Source organism: Glycine max, chromosome 18 (genome assembly GCF_000004515.6).
Source record: "Glycine max cultivar Williams 82 chromosome 18, Glycine_max_v4.0, whole genome shotgun sequence".
Lineage (NCBI taxonomy): Eukaryota > Viridiplantae > Streptophyta > Magnoliopsida > Fabales > Fabaceae > Glycine > Glycine max.
This window is the reverse complement of record NC_038254.2, coordinates 26,407,217-26,423,145: the sequence shown is the minus strand read 5'-3', so window position 1 is coordinate 26,423,145 and position 15,929 is coordinate 26,407,217. Positions and strand designations below refer to the sequence as shown.

General features: G+C 33.2%; 1 long non-coding RNA gene, 1 other non-coding gene and 1 pseudogene across 2 annotated transcripts; 1 reads left to right on the top strand and 2 right to left on the bottom strand.

The window, feature by feature from the left end:
* Nucleotides 1–538: 538 nt before the first annotated feature.
* On the top strand, nt 539–5,507 carry LOC100814112 (protein trichome birefringence-like 43; annotated as a pseudogene).
* Nucleotides 5,508–9,780: 4,273 nt separating this feature from the next.
* Nucleotides 9,781–10,333, bottom strand: LOC106796954 (uncharacterized). The gene is made up of 3 exons (XR_003265377.2): nt 10,267–10,333; nt 10,118–10,192; nt 9,781–9,856 (listed from the first exon to the last, which is right to left on the bottom strand). It is a non-coding gene; the product is annotated as an uncharacterized lncRNA (long non-coding RNA).
* A 4,596-nt stretch (nt 10,334–14,929) lies between these two features.
* LOC113000306 (small nucleolar RNA R71) lies at nt 14,930–15,036 on the bottom strand. Its single transcript, XR_003265596.1, has one exon. It is a non-coding gene; the product is annotated as a small nucleolar RNA R71 (small nucleolar RNA).
* Nucleotides 15,037–15,929: the final 893 nt, after the last annotated feature.

Sequence of the window (15,929 nt, the reverse complement as noted above, 5' to 3'; positions counted from 1 at the left end):
GCGGTTTGATTTGAATTTTCAGCTAGAAACCGAAACCGAACCAAACCGCTCGATTTCTATAAAAAAAACCAAACTAATCCGAAAACTTGCGGTTTGGTTTGGATTTCGGTTTTGAACACCCCTATTAATTATACATAAATGCTAATTAAAAATATATTTATTACTTTTTTTTAATTTTATTTTGAAATTTTGTTACTTTTTAAGGACCTTTGAAATTACAAAGTTGACCCTTAAACTATTGGGTAAAATTTAAATGCATTGATGTATGGTTTTAGCATTGATTTAAATTTTAAATGCATTGATTCTACTTTTCCAACTTGCATAATTCATGCGTAAATTGAAAACCTGGTAAACAAATTTGAAATGGCTTTCTTGCATCACCACTTTGGCAGGTATTCAACCATCGCATCACATCACATCTACAAATAAAACTCAAAATCCGCACACCACCTTGTCTATATATTATCATATTTATTGTAAGCATCACCACTAACTCTACTGCTAATTTCACCTTTCATCATCATTCAACTTCAATCCAATGGAGTGGTCTTTCTCCATATCTGTGGTGCTGTTTCTTACCCTTCTCATTCAAATACATGGAAGTGGTTATCTTGATCACAAGCAAGCAAGAGGCTTTGCAGAGAATTATGGTTGTAATTTGTTCCAAGGAAGCTGAGTTTATGATGATTCATACCCTCTTTATGAAACCTCTCAGTGTCCCTTTATAGAGAGGGAATTTGATTGTCAAAACAATGGTAGACCAGATAAGTTTTATCTTAAGTATAGATGGCAGCCCGCAGGGTGTAACTTAACAAGGTATTCACATCTTTTATTTGCTTTTCTTTTTTCTTTCTTTTTTATCTATGCATGCCATGCCATTTGATTATTTCCCACCCAATCAGGTGGACATAGATTTATCATGTATGTCTTCTTTTTTTTGCCGGGGATTTTTTTTATTTATTTATGGTTGTTTCTCTTTCCAAAATTAATGTCTTCTTAGTCATATGATAATGGTTATGTTTGACAAAATTAATTGAAAAACTAGCTCATAGTGAAAGCTAACTAAAAGTTAAAAATTATTTTATGGAATTATAAGTGTTTGATAAAGTTATTTTTTAAAGTAGCTCAAAAATGTAAAATTACATAAAGAATAAAAGTAATAAAATTTAACCTTAAATAAAAAAAATTAAAAAAGAATCTAAGAAATATTTAAACAAAAAGGAAATAAGTATAAAAAGTTATAAGTTCGAAGCTAGTGTTTTAAAAATGATATTTCGGTTATGTTCGGTAAAACTAACTGAAAAGTTAACTAGAAACTGAAAAGTTATCTGAAAACCGAAAAGCTAGTTGGAAGTTGGTAGCTGAAAGCTAAAAAATTAGCTTATTAAATTATAAGTATTTGATAAAACTAATTGTTGACGTAGCTTAAAAGTTTATAATAACAGAAAAATAGTATAATTATAATTTATTCAAAAAATTGAATGAATGTATTTATGATATAAATGAAAGAAAATATTAAAAACTATAAGCTAGCGTTTTTAAAAATGTTACTTCAAGTAATATTTCAAAAAATGTTAGAAGTTATTAAAAATATTTGTTTACCGGATAATCAAATAAGTTTTTCAGCTAGTAAAAAAAAGTTAAAAAAATAGTTAAAATGTGTTGTTGAACATAAATTATATATGTTCAACAAAGACATATCTCAAATTTAAGTCTATTTTTGTTGGAATAAAAACATTTACATGTATATATAAAATTGATTTTTACACTTTTTATAATAAATTTATCCTTTTTATCCCATTCTATCATAATAGTTTCTATCATAAAATAGGGTAATAAATAATTCAAAAGATTGTCAAAGATGAATTATTTACCTATTGACCACTAGTGGAAACAGAAGAAATGAATACTTAATTATAGAGATAGTATAATAAAGAAATTAAATTAACACTTTATTAAAGAAAGAGAAAGAGAAATTTGTTCATCATGAAAAAAAATTAATTGATGTGAGAGAAATGGATGCATTGTGGAAAAAAAAATTGCAGTGAGTGAGTATGGTAAAAAGGGGATTGTGAAGGGTATAATAGGAAAAAAAAACTATTCTATTCTTATTTATAAAACATAGTTTTGAAAAAAAATCATTTTTTTTTTATAAAATTTCATTTCAAATGTTTTGTGCATTAATTATTTTGACTAAATTTTTATCTTTAATTGTCTTTTATTCTCTCCACGGAGATTGAAGAAAATGAATACAGGTATCCAATAAAGTTAAAAATAAATTTTAAAAAATATTATAATTATAGAGAAATTTAATACTAATAAAAAAATTAATCAACTCTTTTAATTAATAAACGCAAATTAATCCATTTTGTCTTATAATTGAGATGAAGAGAATATTATTTAGAAAGATAGTGAGCAATTAAGACTATTTTTATCGGTATAAATTGGTCAGTTGTGTCTTATATTGTTTACTTTTCTATATATTCTGCATGTATGTTAAAAAGATTGTATATAAGTTGCGTATAAATAGTAATTAATTTACTATTCCGTGTCAGTTACCTTTGAATCTGCTGGTTAATTATTTGACTTTTAAATGGAAGAAGACAATGCCCAACTAAGCTAAATCAGAGAGGGACAAAAATCCTCTGAAGCTAGTAAATTGTTTTCTTGGGATGATGGTGGGGTTCAAGCCTAGCTTGAATTGAGTGCGAGATGAAATTTCTAATATAAATTATAAAATAATAATTATTAATTAAAATATGAAGTTAAAGTTTTTATAATTTTGTAATGTGTATAATATATGTATAATTATAATTATAATTACACTAATTTTAACAAAATTGACGGTTATTGTTTTATATTCCACCCTCTAAAAAGTTTACTGTATAAGTCAGCAGACTTCCTCCATTAAATAAGAGTTATCAGTTGTAAAGTTGCTCTCAACCAATTGGTTCTCAATTAAGATCACATCCTACATTAGTTCCAAACAAAAAACCATTTCAATGATCATCAAGACCATGTTATCACCATTTTAATGAATGTTTTTGTTTTGCAGATTCAATGGTGAAGATTTCCTAACTAGACTTAGAGGGAAGAGTATCATGTTTGTGGGAGACTCTTTGGGTTTGAACCAATGGCAATCACTCACTTGCATGCTTCACATAGCTGTGCCACAAGCCCCATACAGCTTAGCAAGGAATGGAGATGTCTCCATTTTCACCTTTCCGGTTAGATCACTTTTATGACTTTTATTTGTCTTAATTTTCTTCCTATATATTCTTAGTCAGTCCCTACCCAAACCTATCACATCTACACAAATTCACATTCACCCCAATTTCTTGAGACATGTCAAGGTAGTTGTTGTGCTCCCAATTTTAACTCCAAATGATAATTAGTTGCAAAATAAAATTTGGATTGGGTTGCAACCATGCATACATGGATAATATTGAAATTAAATAGAGCATTGTTGTCAATCAATGATAATCTAAATGATATCATATATATTAATAATGCATTCTTACAACTAGTCTCTTAGTTAACTATTGACACACCCAAGATATTAGATTCCCACTCATGCAAGCAAGAAAAGGTAACCAACCAATTTATAGAATGAAGGTTGTATTGATAAAAAAATATTAATGTAATACTTTGGTTTCATGGATCCATCATTGAAGAGTAATAACATGCTGGTTAATAATCCAGACATATAACAGAAGAACCAAGATTATTGTTGAAAACACACCGACAAAAATAGTGGAAGAAACGGATTATGTCGAGTTAAAAGTTAGGAAACAATGAAAAATTTCAAACTAGGACAAGGAAAATTGTTTCGGCGGTAACAATCTTGACTTCGGGTTCAATTCTTGGGAAAAATACCACATAACTTTGGTCTTGAATTAATGGAGCAAGTATCAGTGATCATTTATCTCTTGTAGTAGTGGATTGGCTCTACCTCTACTACTATTTTACATCATGCAACACTGAAACTCTTGTATGCATGTTTGTTCATTTCCTGGTGCTTGGATGAGCATATTCCTTATGCATCATTCATCGGCATCTTCTCTAATATATAAAAATTAAAAATTAAAAATAAATTAGTGTATCTCATAATTTTGCAGACCTATGATGTTAAGGTAATGTTCTCGCGCAATGCATTACTTGTGGACATTGTTGGTGAGAGTATCGGTCGAGTATTGAAACTAGATTCAATTCAAGCTGGCCAAACGTGGAAAGGAATAGATGTAATGATATTTGACTCTTGGCATTGGTGGATTCACACAGGAAGAAAACAACCGTATGTACTCATTTATAAGCTAGTTTCACTCTTCATCATATTTCACACGCAAAATCGATCTATAACACTTTTTTTCTATTTCTTTTTTTTTTTATGATTTGGGCTTGTAGATGGGATTTGATTCAAGTAGGGAATCATACATATAGAGACATGGATCGCTTGGTTGCATATGAGATAGCATTGAATACATGGGCCAAATGGGTTGATTACAATATTGATCCTACCCGAACAAGGGTGTTCTTCCAAGGAGTCTCTCCAGATCATCAAAAGTAAGTATCTGCTACAATTTTTAAATGTCCCTTAAAATTGTAAAATTGTGATATCAACTTTTTTAGGGATATTTCATTTTCAAAGAGATTTTTTTTAATTTAATTCATTTATAACATACGAAAATCCACTAGAAAACTCACCTTCCAAGTTCATATACTCAATGAAAAACTTCTATTTGACTTCAAGAAAATTAACCAATCTTCTGAGAAGTAGTTTCGTGAGCTTTTGATTATCATGATATGTACTTCTAAGTAATAATTAGCAGCTTACTTTTTTAAAAGTTAATAATTTTAGTCTGAGGTGAGGTAGTTTTGTTTTTGACATTGGTTAGCATAATAACTAAAATTAATTTTCATTAGTCTATGATAGCCTGAGTTTGACTCACATAAATTTCACTCAATAAAAAAAAGTACGTAGGAAAAAGATTGATGATGATGACTTTGTAAAGGGCAAAGGCAAACAAGATAATGAACTCTAGCAAGAGGATATCCCTCAGCCCATCTTTATCATTTACCAAAATAAAAAAATATTTATTTTCAAAAAAGATAACTGGTCATTGTAAAAATATATACAAATAAAAAGAAAATCAACATATAGTTTTGTAAAACTGGAGTTAACTAACTTGCGTTTGAATTGTTCCAGTCCAGCGCAATGGGGTGAGCCAAGAGCAAACTTATGTGAAGGGCAAACTAGGCCAATATTTGGATTCAGGTACCCAGGAGGACCACTCCCAGCAGAGTTGGTATTGGAGAAAGTGCTAAGAGCCATGCAAAAGCCTGTGTATTTGCTGGACATTACTACCCTATCCCAACTAAGGATAGATGGCCACCCGTCTGTTTATGGCTTTGGAGGGCATTTGGACCCGGATTGTAGCCACTGGTGCCTAGTTGGTGTTCCTGATACTTGGAATGAGCTTTTGTATGCTAGTCTCATTAAAAATTAAGCTCTTGTTCTTATTTTTAGGAATCATTTAGCCCAACTTTATTTTTACTTTAAAATTACTTTTAAGTTAAAGTTAAAACTAAGTTGTGTTAGTTTGTTTTATTTTTAATTTTAAAGCTCTGATTAAACTAAAAGTTGTTTGGAAAAAAAATTAATAAGAAATAATATAAAAAAATCAGAAACCACTCTAGTGAAAATAAAAGAGGCTAAAATTTATCCTTCTAGTACTTAGCTCATGTTTATATAGAGAAGACATGCAATTTACAAATTTAATGTCCAATGATAAAGACAGTACTATAGTTAATATTAATATTAACTAATAGCTATAAATAGTATTAAATGGAGAAAAACTAAAAATCATATTACTGTCATTTATAACTATTTTTTTGGTGAATGAGATTGAAAAAAAGCACCCCAACTAAGATATTAACGGCAATAAAATTACAACTTAATTATAAACGACAACCCTTACTTATAAATATAAGACGTGAATTATAAGCTATTAATCTTTATATTTATCTTTATGTATATATATATATATATAAAGAGAGGTGAGCTAGAATATTAAATGCAATCATTTTCCCACTCAAATGCAGGATAATTTGTTAAACATATGTAATTGTTAATATTAACATAATTCTAATATATTCCAGCGGAATAATCCATAAATAACGCGTATAATCAATGCTAATATTTGTTGTTTTAATTATGGTAATGTATATTAATGTGTAAATTTAAATGGGAAGCTCTAATATTAATTATTGGCCAAGATTTTTTCTATAATTAATGTAAAAAGATTTGGGAATGTAATAGATGTTACATGCAAATTCTTTGAGTATTTTTAATAACTTTTTAAAAATTAATATGTTAGGTCTAGATGATCTACTAATAATCATTGGAAGACCAATCATACCTTTGATTTTGATGTTTAAAAAATTTTAATTGTGGATGATCTAATGAGTTGTTAAGCAAACAAGACTTACTTCGTAAAAGAGTTAATTACTTTTTTTTATTATATCAAATCTACAACTCTAGTGAGTATGTGTCCCCTCTTAAGAGGAAAATAATTTTGTTAAGATATATTCAACGACCAATGCACTATTAAATCAATCACACTACTAAAAAAAAGGTCTTTTACATCGGTTCTAATGGCCTTTCTACATCGGTTACGACGCGTGGTGGTAACACAGTGTCGTTGAATACCGACATCGGTTGGAGGACCGTCTTTGAAGGGCGACCTTTCTACATCGGTTGTGTAGCTCAACCGATGTAGAATGTGAGTTTTCTACATTGATTCTAAGGTTGAAACCGATGTTGAATAGTAGGGTTTCTACATCGGTTATCAGTCAACCGATGTAGAATGGGTAATAATGGCAAGGTTTCTACATCGGTTATAAGTCAACTGATGTAGAATTTGAAGGATTTCTACATCGTTTATTACTGAACCGATGTAGAATGGGTAGGAATGGCAAGGTTTCTACATCGGTTATAAGTCAACCGATGTAGAATTTGAAGGGTTTCTACATCGTTTATCACTCAACCAATGTAGAATAATGAATTTTTTATTATTATTTTTGCGAAATTTATAATTTCCCCTTCAAATTTTGATGTGATGTTAAAGTGCATGATTGTGGTTTACTAAATGTAAAAATACACATATTTGAGTCAGTAATTGAAAAATCACAAACTATGTGTAAGACTAATGTGAAAAATCAAGAACACCAACAAACAGTTTATTGAAATGTTGTTTAACAACTTCTATAAAGATTTTGCAGGGCCAAGGAAAGTACCTACTGTAGAAGCATTAATCTGCAATAGATGGTGTGAAAAGCCCAAGTTATAATGCACTATCAACCCATCAACCAGCTGATAGACGAAAACAAGGTTTGAATAATTAATATTGCAAAAGATAGGAATAAAGCATGACAATACATTTTCCTATTTCATGATTAACAAACAGATAAATGGTCCAGATAAGATAATCCTTCTTTTGTTTCCCCTCATTTACTCCCATAGTTAGTAGCTGGTTGGGTCCTGCTCTTAAGAAAGTCATGTGAAAAAACTGGAAGCTCAATTACTATTAACTATGTGTATACATAATACAGTTTTATAATCCTTTTAGGCAATTAAACAGTGTTAAAGAATGCTCAGAAGTAAATAACCCCACTAAACAAAATTTATCATAATTAAATACTAAAAGAGTCCACTAGTGACAAAGCCAAAGAATGTATAGGAAGCTGTGGAAGCAGCAGCAGCAGCTGCTGCTGCTGCTTGTGCCGCAACAGCTTCTTTCGCTCTTTTTGATGAACTACCCTTGGGAACTATAGGAATTCTAGGTGGTAATGCTGATTCCAATATAGAAAATCTGTCACGACAAGTATCCCAAGCGAGAAGTCTTGCACTTCCAGAGTCAACAATTGACCAATCACTAACGTTGAAGACAGAGAAATAAGGAATATCTGGCCAAACAATTGCTAGATACCTGTAAACATACGATGCAGTAAGAAAGCAACAGAAAACGCACTCCAATTTAAGAAACTAAATGCTAGAAGAGGAGGAAGCATAACCAAAAAAAGATCTAGGAATACAAACCACAAAAACATAAAAGATAGTATTTATTTTGAGTATCACTGATATATATGGAATGCCAGAAGTTAGAATTTTATTCATCTTATATTCTATAGAAAAACCCAAAGCCACAAAATTATATTGAAGAACAAAATATTAGTTACTTTTAAATTACAAAATTTCTTTACAAGAAAAAAAAAAAGCAACCAAGCTGTAGCAAAAGTCAAAGGCAACTTACTTTCCGGAACTGCTGACAGAAAGAACTAAATGCGAATCATGTGGAACAGGAGTACTTATGTGCTTCTTCCCCTGCTTGACAAGTAATGGTTCAAAAAAATCTCCCTTGGGTCTTCCTGTTTCTGACAAGGAGCTGTTATTTCCAAGAGATGGATTTGCAGAGTTGTTTAACTGAAAATTTAATAGCTTTAATTCCCTTTCAATTACAAATATGGCAGAATGCTCTCTACTGTCTGATGGGGTTGGTAGAGGAGCAACAGGTGGAAGAGATCTAGCATCAAACTCACAGATAATAACACCAATGTTGGTTCCAATAGCTACAAGATGCGGCTGCAAAGTATGTGCAACCATACAATACACCTGCCCCAAAAAATCATAGGCAAAATTAAGTTTGACCAAACTCATTACCAGGTAGAGTAAACAAAAAGAATGGGAAATTGGGCAGGGAGTAATGAGGGTTGGGCTTGAAATTCAATTTCTTCTTTGTTAATGAGGACTTATTGGCCTGAGGTATATAAACATATTATACAACATACAGAAACTGATAACATGATTGAAGTAAAGCTTTCCACAGATTGTGTTACACTCAATTTTGATCTATCCTTGCCTCCATTCAAAAAGATTGATATCAACTATTTGAATGCTTTGAAATATATTCATATCATTCCAGGTTGGATAGCTTCAAGAAGAAGTCATACATGGAACAAAAAATACTACGCCAATTCAGAAATTAGAAGAAAAAAAAGGTTTGGAGAATATCAAGGTTTGGAGCTCGAGGATGGCACCAAGAAGCCACACTGTGGCAAGCCAATTTAGGAATTGGCTTTATACGCCGCAGATCCTGAGAATCAAAAGCTTTTTCATGCTAAGTCTTTCTAGTTACCAGGAGAATTTTCACAAAATTTTAAAATAGCCAGGCATTAGCCCCACTACCACACCTTAAAGGAGACGGTGTCCCATATGGCTAATGTCTTATCTACACCAATTGTGATTAGCTGAGGAGCACCTCCCATCACCATTGACAACTCAACTGCCACAACCCCTCCATCATGTGCCTAGATAGATGCATTAAGTGGTATCATTAACCAATGAAATGTCCATGCACAAAATCATTAATGAGTCATACAGAAAAGAATAATAAGGTAGAAAAAGAGAAAAGGGGGGGGGGGGGGGGGGGGGGGGAAGATACATTATTTGCCAATGTAAGTTTGCATTTCGCCTTGTACCCAAATTTTAGATGTTCCTTTCTATTATAATAATATGTTATTCATTTCATATCCTTCCTTTCAATTGTATTCTCACCTTCCAATGTAGAATGCAATTGCTTGAACAACAAAAAGGAAATAGGAACAATAATTAAGCCACAACTAACAATGGCTTATCCCTGTTTAGCAGCCATAGTAAGCAATTGACAAATAGGAGTTAGAATGAGGAAAAGAGTGGTACTTTTAAACTCAGCTTGGGTACAAGTTCACGTGAATCTTGTCAGTGGTCAGCACTCCAAATTATGAGCAATCCATCACTAGCACCCGAAACCAGAAGAGCCTGAAATCCAAACATACCCCACACAAATGAACTGCCATACCAAAGTACAAAAGCAACTTCCAATTATAAAAGCAATATATAGAGATAATCAGTCATGCGAAAAACCTGCACATACATTTCACATATCAACTAGCAATTGTAATTTCTCAATAAATTATCTTGATTGGGGGTGCTAGAGAATCCTAACTAAGTTCTTAAAAATTAATGCAAGTAAAATACAATAAAGTAGAATAAGTTCTTCAATGGGGAATCAAGACTTACCTCACCAGAAGCAGCCATGAATGACATCAAGCAAGAGATAGACCCCTTATGACCTCCAGTGTACCTTCGCACAAGCTGCAAGTAACCAAAGTATCACATGATATGCTAATAATTGTAACTAGATTAATATTAATTTTTCAGGTCCCCACCTTCCATGTCATCATTGATAGAACTCTAATGACACCATCAGATGCACCGAAAGCAACAAGAGGACCATCACCACCTATTCTATAAAGGAACTTCATGCTGCAACAGCATGTAAAATTGGAAAATTGAAACAACTTATATAGTATGCATAAATATTGCAAAGAAAAGTATAATATGTAAACAAAATATGTATTCATTGCAATTAATTAACTTAGGACTACGATAGAAAATTATGTCATACAACATGTGATGCCAAATTTCCATCAAGAATTGAGAAGGTGGAGATTTTACACACGAAGGATTTTAATTTGTACAAATAAATAGAATTAGAATATCAAAAGAAAAGGTGGCAAACAAAAGATTGTCTAGGGAGAGAAATCTCTATTTGGAATTTGGCAATTTATTCACACATATTCCCACCTATGTTGTACTTTTATGCGTGCCTCAATGATTGCTTCTGTGAAAGAGAGATATTTGGGAGCGGGGAAGGCAAAAAGCTCACACAGTAGAGACTAATTAAGGAGCAATCATCATTTATTACGCACCAGCTATTTAATTAATTCAATTTAATTTTATTATCTAAATTAAATCATCATCATGGAGAAATCATATTTGATGAAAATTTAACATCGTCTTATTTTAAATGATTATAAATATATTTTTTAATATGATTAATTTAATTTAGACAAAAAGGGATAAAATTAAATCAATTTTAAATAATTTTAAAAATCATAATTTAAAATTTTGAATAAAAAATTAAAACATCAAGTCAAGAAAGAAAAACTGATTTAACTTAAAAATGCTAAAGGAGGAGAATTGAATAATAAGAAATTGGAGTGGCAAGGTGGCAGAGGGGGCAAATCAAATCAGGAAAACATGAGCACATATAAAGTGGAGCCAGTGGATGAAATGGAGCCACCTAAGCAAATAAGAATCTCCATGATGCCTAAACTGGTAATATTCAATTCATTGATGCAAATCGGGTTGTCTGCACTTGAGAAAAGCTCAATGCATTGAGCTAAATATGTACACCGTAAATTATGTTCATTGTTAACTAAGCACTATAGCTAGTAAATAGTAATTATCACAAGCATCATACTAAAACATCAAAAGAGCATCATGAGCAAATTTGTTCTTTAAAATAAAAGATAAAATTTTCACTTACATAGAAATGGTCCAGTTCCAGCAGAGTCACCCTCCACAAGCTTGAGCTGGATGGTCACTTTCCGAAACATATATTTTCTCTTAGATCCAAATCCAGCACCTGCAGTGTTCAAAAAAAGGTCACATGTTTAGATGAAAAATAACACATTTTGCAGGGCTATTAAATGGACTAACAAGAATTAGATCTAACAAAAAAAGTGCAAAATTAGATCTAATAAGAATTAGTTCAAAAGTGATTTGTAAAGACTTCTCATCACCATGAAATATATATGATGTAAAGGAGCTGCTCACTCCACATACCTTGCCCAAAAAGCATATTCCTTGGGAATCCTTTCTATCCTTATTTGGTAGATCAAATTTTGTGGCATTGCAGACTTCATCCTGCAGATGATGTGGTAGGAGATAAAAAATAGATTAAATATTTCTCTAAAAATAGTGTTAAAAAAATCTTCATTAAGAAAAGTTTAACATGTTAGCATTCATAAAATTGTGATACCTGGTTACCTTAGTAAAAATACTTTTTCATTTATTTAATTTTTACGCTTCGCCTTGAAGAGTCCACTTTTAGTGATACAATATCCTACATTAAGAATAATTATGGGTCATTACAATTAACAAAATTAATACACACACACACTGGAGTACACTAATTAATTGAAGATTAAAATCCAGCAATTACTGGCAAGACAGTAGGAAACACAACAAACCTTAAGATGACCAAGTTTCTTCACTGCACTAATGCTCTCCCTTGAAACAGCTCCTTCAGGCCGTTTTAGATGCGATCCATGCTTGAAATATTTTTCTGCGTCCTTGCTACATATTGCAGAGCAAATGAATAAAAAAAGAAGTTACTACATTTAAAAAATATATATTAATTATAGGTTTTATACAAAAGATATAAACACTTAGTGATGTGCCATCATTTTCTTCTATTTTCTAAACCCTTTTTGCACCATTTTAATTACTGATTGGTCTTAATTGTCAATTAATCAGGCAGTTTTATTATTTGGGCTCATTTAGCTAATTTGATGTTTTTAATCTAATTTCAGGAATAAATGAAACATTGGGCTTAATCCGGATTTTGGTTATGGACTTGAAGAGGACAAATTAAGCAGCGCTTACCTTAGTTAATTAGGAAATTTCGCAATTTTATTTTATGTTGTTCAGTGTTTATTTCGTTTTGGGCCAGAGTATTGTAATAGGGCCCAGTGACTTTGAGTGACTCTTTTTAAATAGCAGCCTTGGGATTCGTGCAAGGCATTCTGTTATGCTATTCATTATTCAGAGCTTTTGTTTTAGGGTTTTACGTTTTCTGCTTTGATGCTACTGTTCACGTAATGCAATTTTACGTTTTTTGTTTCTAATCACAATTTCGTTCTTGCTTCTTCTTCTACTCTCATTTACGTTTCTGTTTCATCTACATTTCTGTTCATTTACGTTTCTGCTTCATGTTTCATTTGCGTTTTCTGTTTGAATCCATGGAAGGCTAGATTTTCTGGTGTTGTTTCCTTTTGAGGACGAAGCCCAACTCTCTTTGAGGTTTCGCTTGTAATGTGGTTTCCTGGCAATTTTCCCTTCACCAGTTATCCCAAATTCGTGAATATTAATCAGTGCACGCTTCGTGTTTGATTAATTGCCTCTGAGCCTAACTTGCGTTCATGCATAATGGACGAAGGGCTAACTGGTGTATGTAGTGCCTAATCACGTATAGAAAACCCTAAGTTGATTTTCGCTTAGTAAATTGAAATAGGGTTGGATTAAGTGGTTGACTGTTAGGGACAAATTCTCCATAACTCAGGATAAGAGAATGGCTTCTGAATCAGAGGAAACAACCCGTTTTTAATATTAGTAGTTTCGTATTTCAGTTTACTTGTTATGCTCTTTAATCACAAAACAAACAACCCCCCCCCCCAATCGTTACTGTTACTGCAAGTATATTATGAACATTTGGTTTGTCACTGCTCGTTGGGAAACGACCTAGGATCACTTCCTAGTTACTGCATTTTCATGTTTATTTGATTCGGGTACGGCCTCCATCAAATTTGGCGCCGTTGCCGGGGAGCAGTGTCCTAAGGTTCATAATAGCTAGCGTTGTGTGTTTAATTCTTTCGTGTTTTATGTTTAATTGTTAGTATTGTGTTAGTATGTGTGTTAGTGTCGTTTAGTATCTTGATATTTTGTTTAGTGTGTGTTCTGTTTCAGTTTTCCCATTAAGCGTTTCCCCTGTTACAGTCTGGGGTGTTTTGCTTTGAATAGTGTTTTGAAACGGACTTAGCGACCATTTCTGCTTGCGGCAAACCAGAGTAGTAGTAGAAATTCCTTAGCAACGGATTTTAGCGACCACCCATGCTGAATTATTTGTGATTTTTTGTTTTAGTAGCTAGGGTTGTTATTTTTGGCTGAATTTTTTTGTGGTAACTTCTTTTAATCCATATTTTGTGGGAAAAGTAGCTAGAGCCTTTAGTTTGGTCAAATTTGAAAGTTCCAAAAAACTAGCAAATTTTGTGTTTGTCAAAACTTCAAACGGCCATAACTTTTGCTCCGGTTATCAGAATCGCAATTATTATATATGCATTTGGGGTAGAAAAGAAATTCCTACACTGTGGCAGCCTGCCGTAGGCTGGTTGAGGTCTCCATCGTCCAAAAAAAGCGATTCTGTCAAAAGTTTTTTATTTTTCAAGTTTTATTCACTTATTTTTCTTAACCTACCATTTTTAGCTTTCATAGTTAGACTTTGAATTTTTGTCTGAAATTTTTTGTGCTATCTTCTCATCATTTTATAAGGTTGCTCACAAAATTTCAAGTCATTTGGATATCATTTGAGGGTAGCTGTAGTTCAAACCTACACCTTTATTTACATGACAAGGCAACTAGTTGTGTGCATGCTGAATGTAGTGTATGACTAGAGGCAATCAATCTGACTTACAATCCTTTGATCCTGAGATAGATAGGACATTTCATAGATTAGTTAGGAATCATTTTATACCTTTTGATCATTCTGAGCATTCCATTACTGGTGAATTTGTGCATTCTGTTATTGGTGATTTTGAACATCCTGATCTTGAGCATTATAATTTTGAGCATTCTGATTCTGAGCATTCTGATTTTGCACATTTTGAGAACATGGCACAACCTCCACCCCGTGAGAGGACTCTAAGGGAAATGGCTGCACCTGATTTCACCTACGAAAGCTTGTGCATCCAATACCCTGATGAGGATGTCCCATATGTTCTTAAAACTAGACTGATTCATTTGCTTCCAAAGTTTCATGGCCTTGCAGGTGAAGACCCGCACAAACATTTGAAAGAATTTCACATTGTCTGCTCCACCATGAAACCCCCAGATGTCCAAGAGGATCACATATTTCTGAAGGCTTTTCCTCATTCATTAGAGGGAGTGGCAAAGGACTGGCTGTATTATCTTGCTCCAAGGTCCATCACAAGCTGGGATGACCTTAAGAGAGTATTCTTAGAAAAAAATTTCCCTGCTTCCAGGACCACAGCCATCAGGAAGGATATCTCAGGTATTAGACAACTCAGTGGAGAGAGCTTGTATGAGTACTGGGAGCGATTTAAAAAACTATGCGCCAGTTGCCCTCACCATCAGATTTCAGAGCAGCTTCTTCTCCAATATTTTTATGAAGGACTCAGTAATATGGAGAGAAGTATGATAGATGCTGCCAGTGGTGGAGCCCTTGGAGACATGACTCCTGCTGAAGCTAGAAATTTAATTGAGAAGATGGCTTCCACCTCTCAGTAGTTTAGCGCCAGAAATGATGCCATAGTCATTAGAGGAGTGCATGAGGTAGCTACAAACTCAGCTGCATCATTTGAGACTAAGAAGCTTGAAGGAAAACTGGATGCATTGGTTAACTTGGTAACCCAGCTGGCCCTGAATCAGAAATTTGTACCTGTTGCAAGGGTTTATGGTTTGTGCTCCTCTGCTGACCACCATACAGACCTTTGCCCTTCCATGCAGCAACCTGGAGCGATTGAGCAGCCTGAAGCTTATGCTGTAAATATTTACAATAGACCTCCTCAACCTCAGCAGCAAAATCAACCACAGCAGAATAATTATGACCTCTCCAGCAATAGATACAACCCTGGATGGAGGAATCACCCTAACCTCAGATGGTCCAGCCCTCAGCAACAACAACAGCAGCCTGTTCCTTCATTCCAAAATGTTGGTGGCCCAAGCAGACCATACATTCCTCCACCAATCCAACAACAGCAACAACCCCAGAAACAGCCAACAGTTGAGGCCCCTCCACAACCTTCCCTCGAAGAACTTGTGAGGCAAATGACTATGCAGAACATGCAGTTTCAGCAAGAGACTAGAGCCTCCATTTAGAGCTTAACCAATCAGATGGGACAATTGGCTACCCAATTGAATCAACAACAGTCCCAGAATTCTGACAAGCTGCCTTCTCAAGCTGTCCAAAATCCCAAAAATGTCAGTGCCATTTCATTGAGGTCGGGAAAGCAGTGTCAAGGACCTCAAC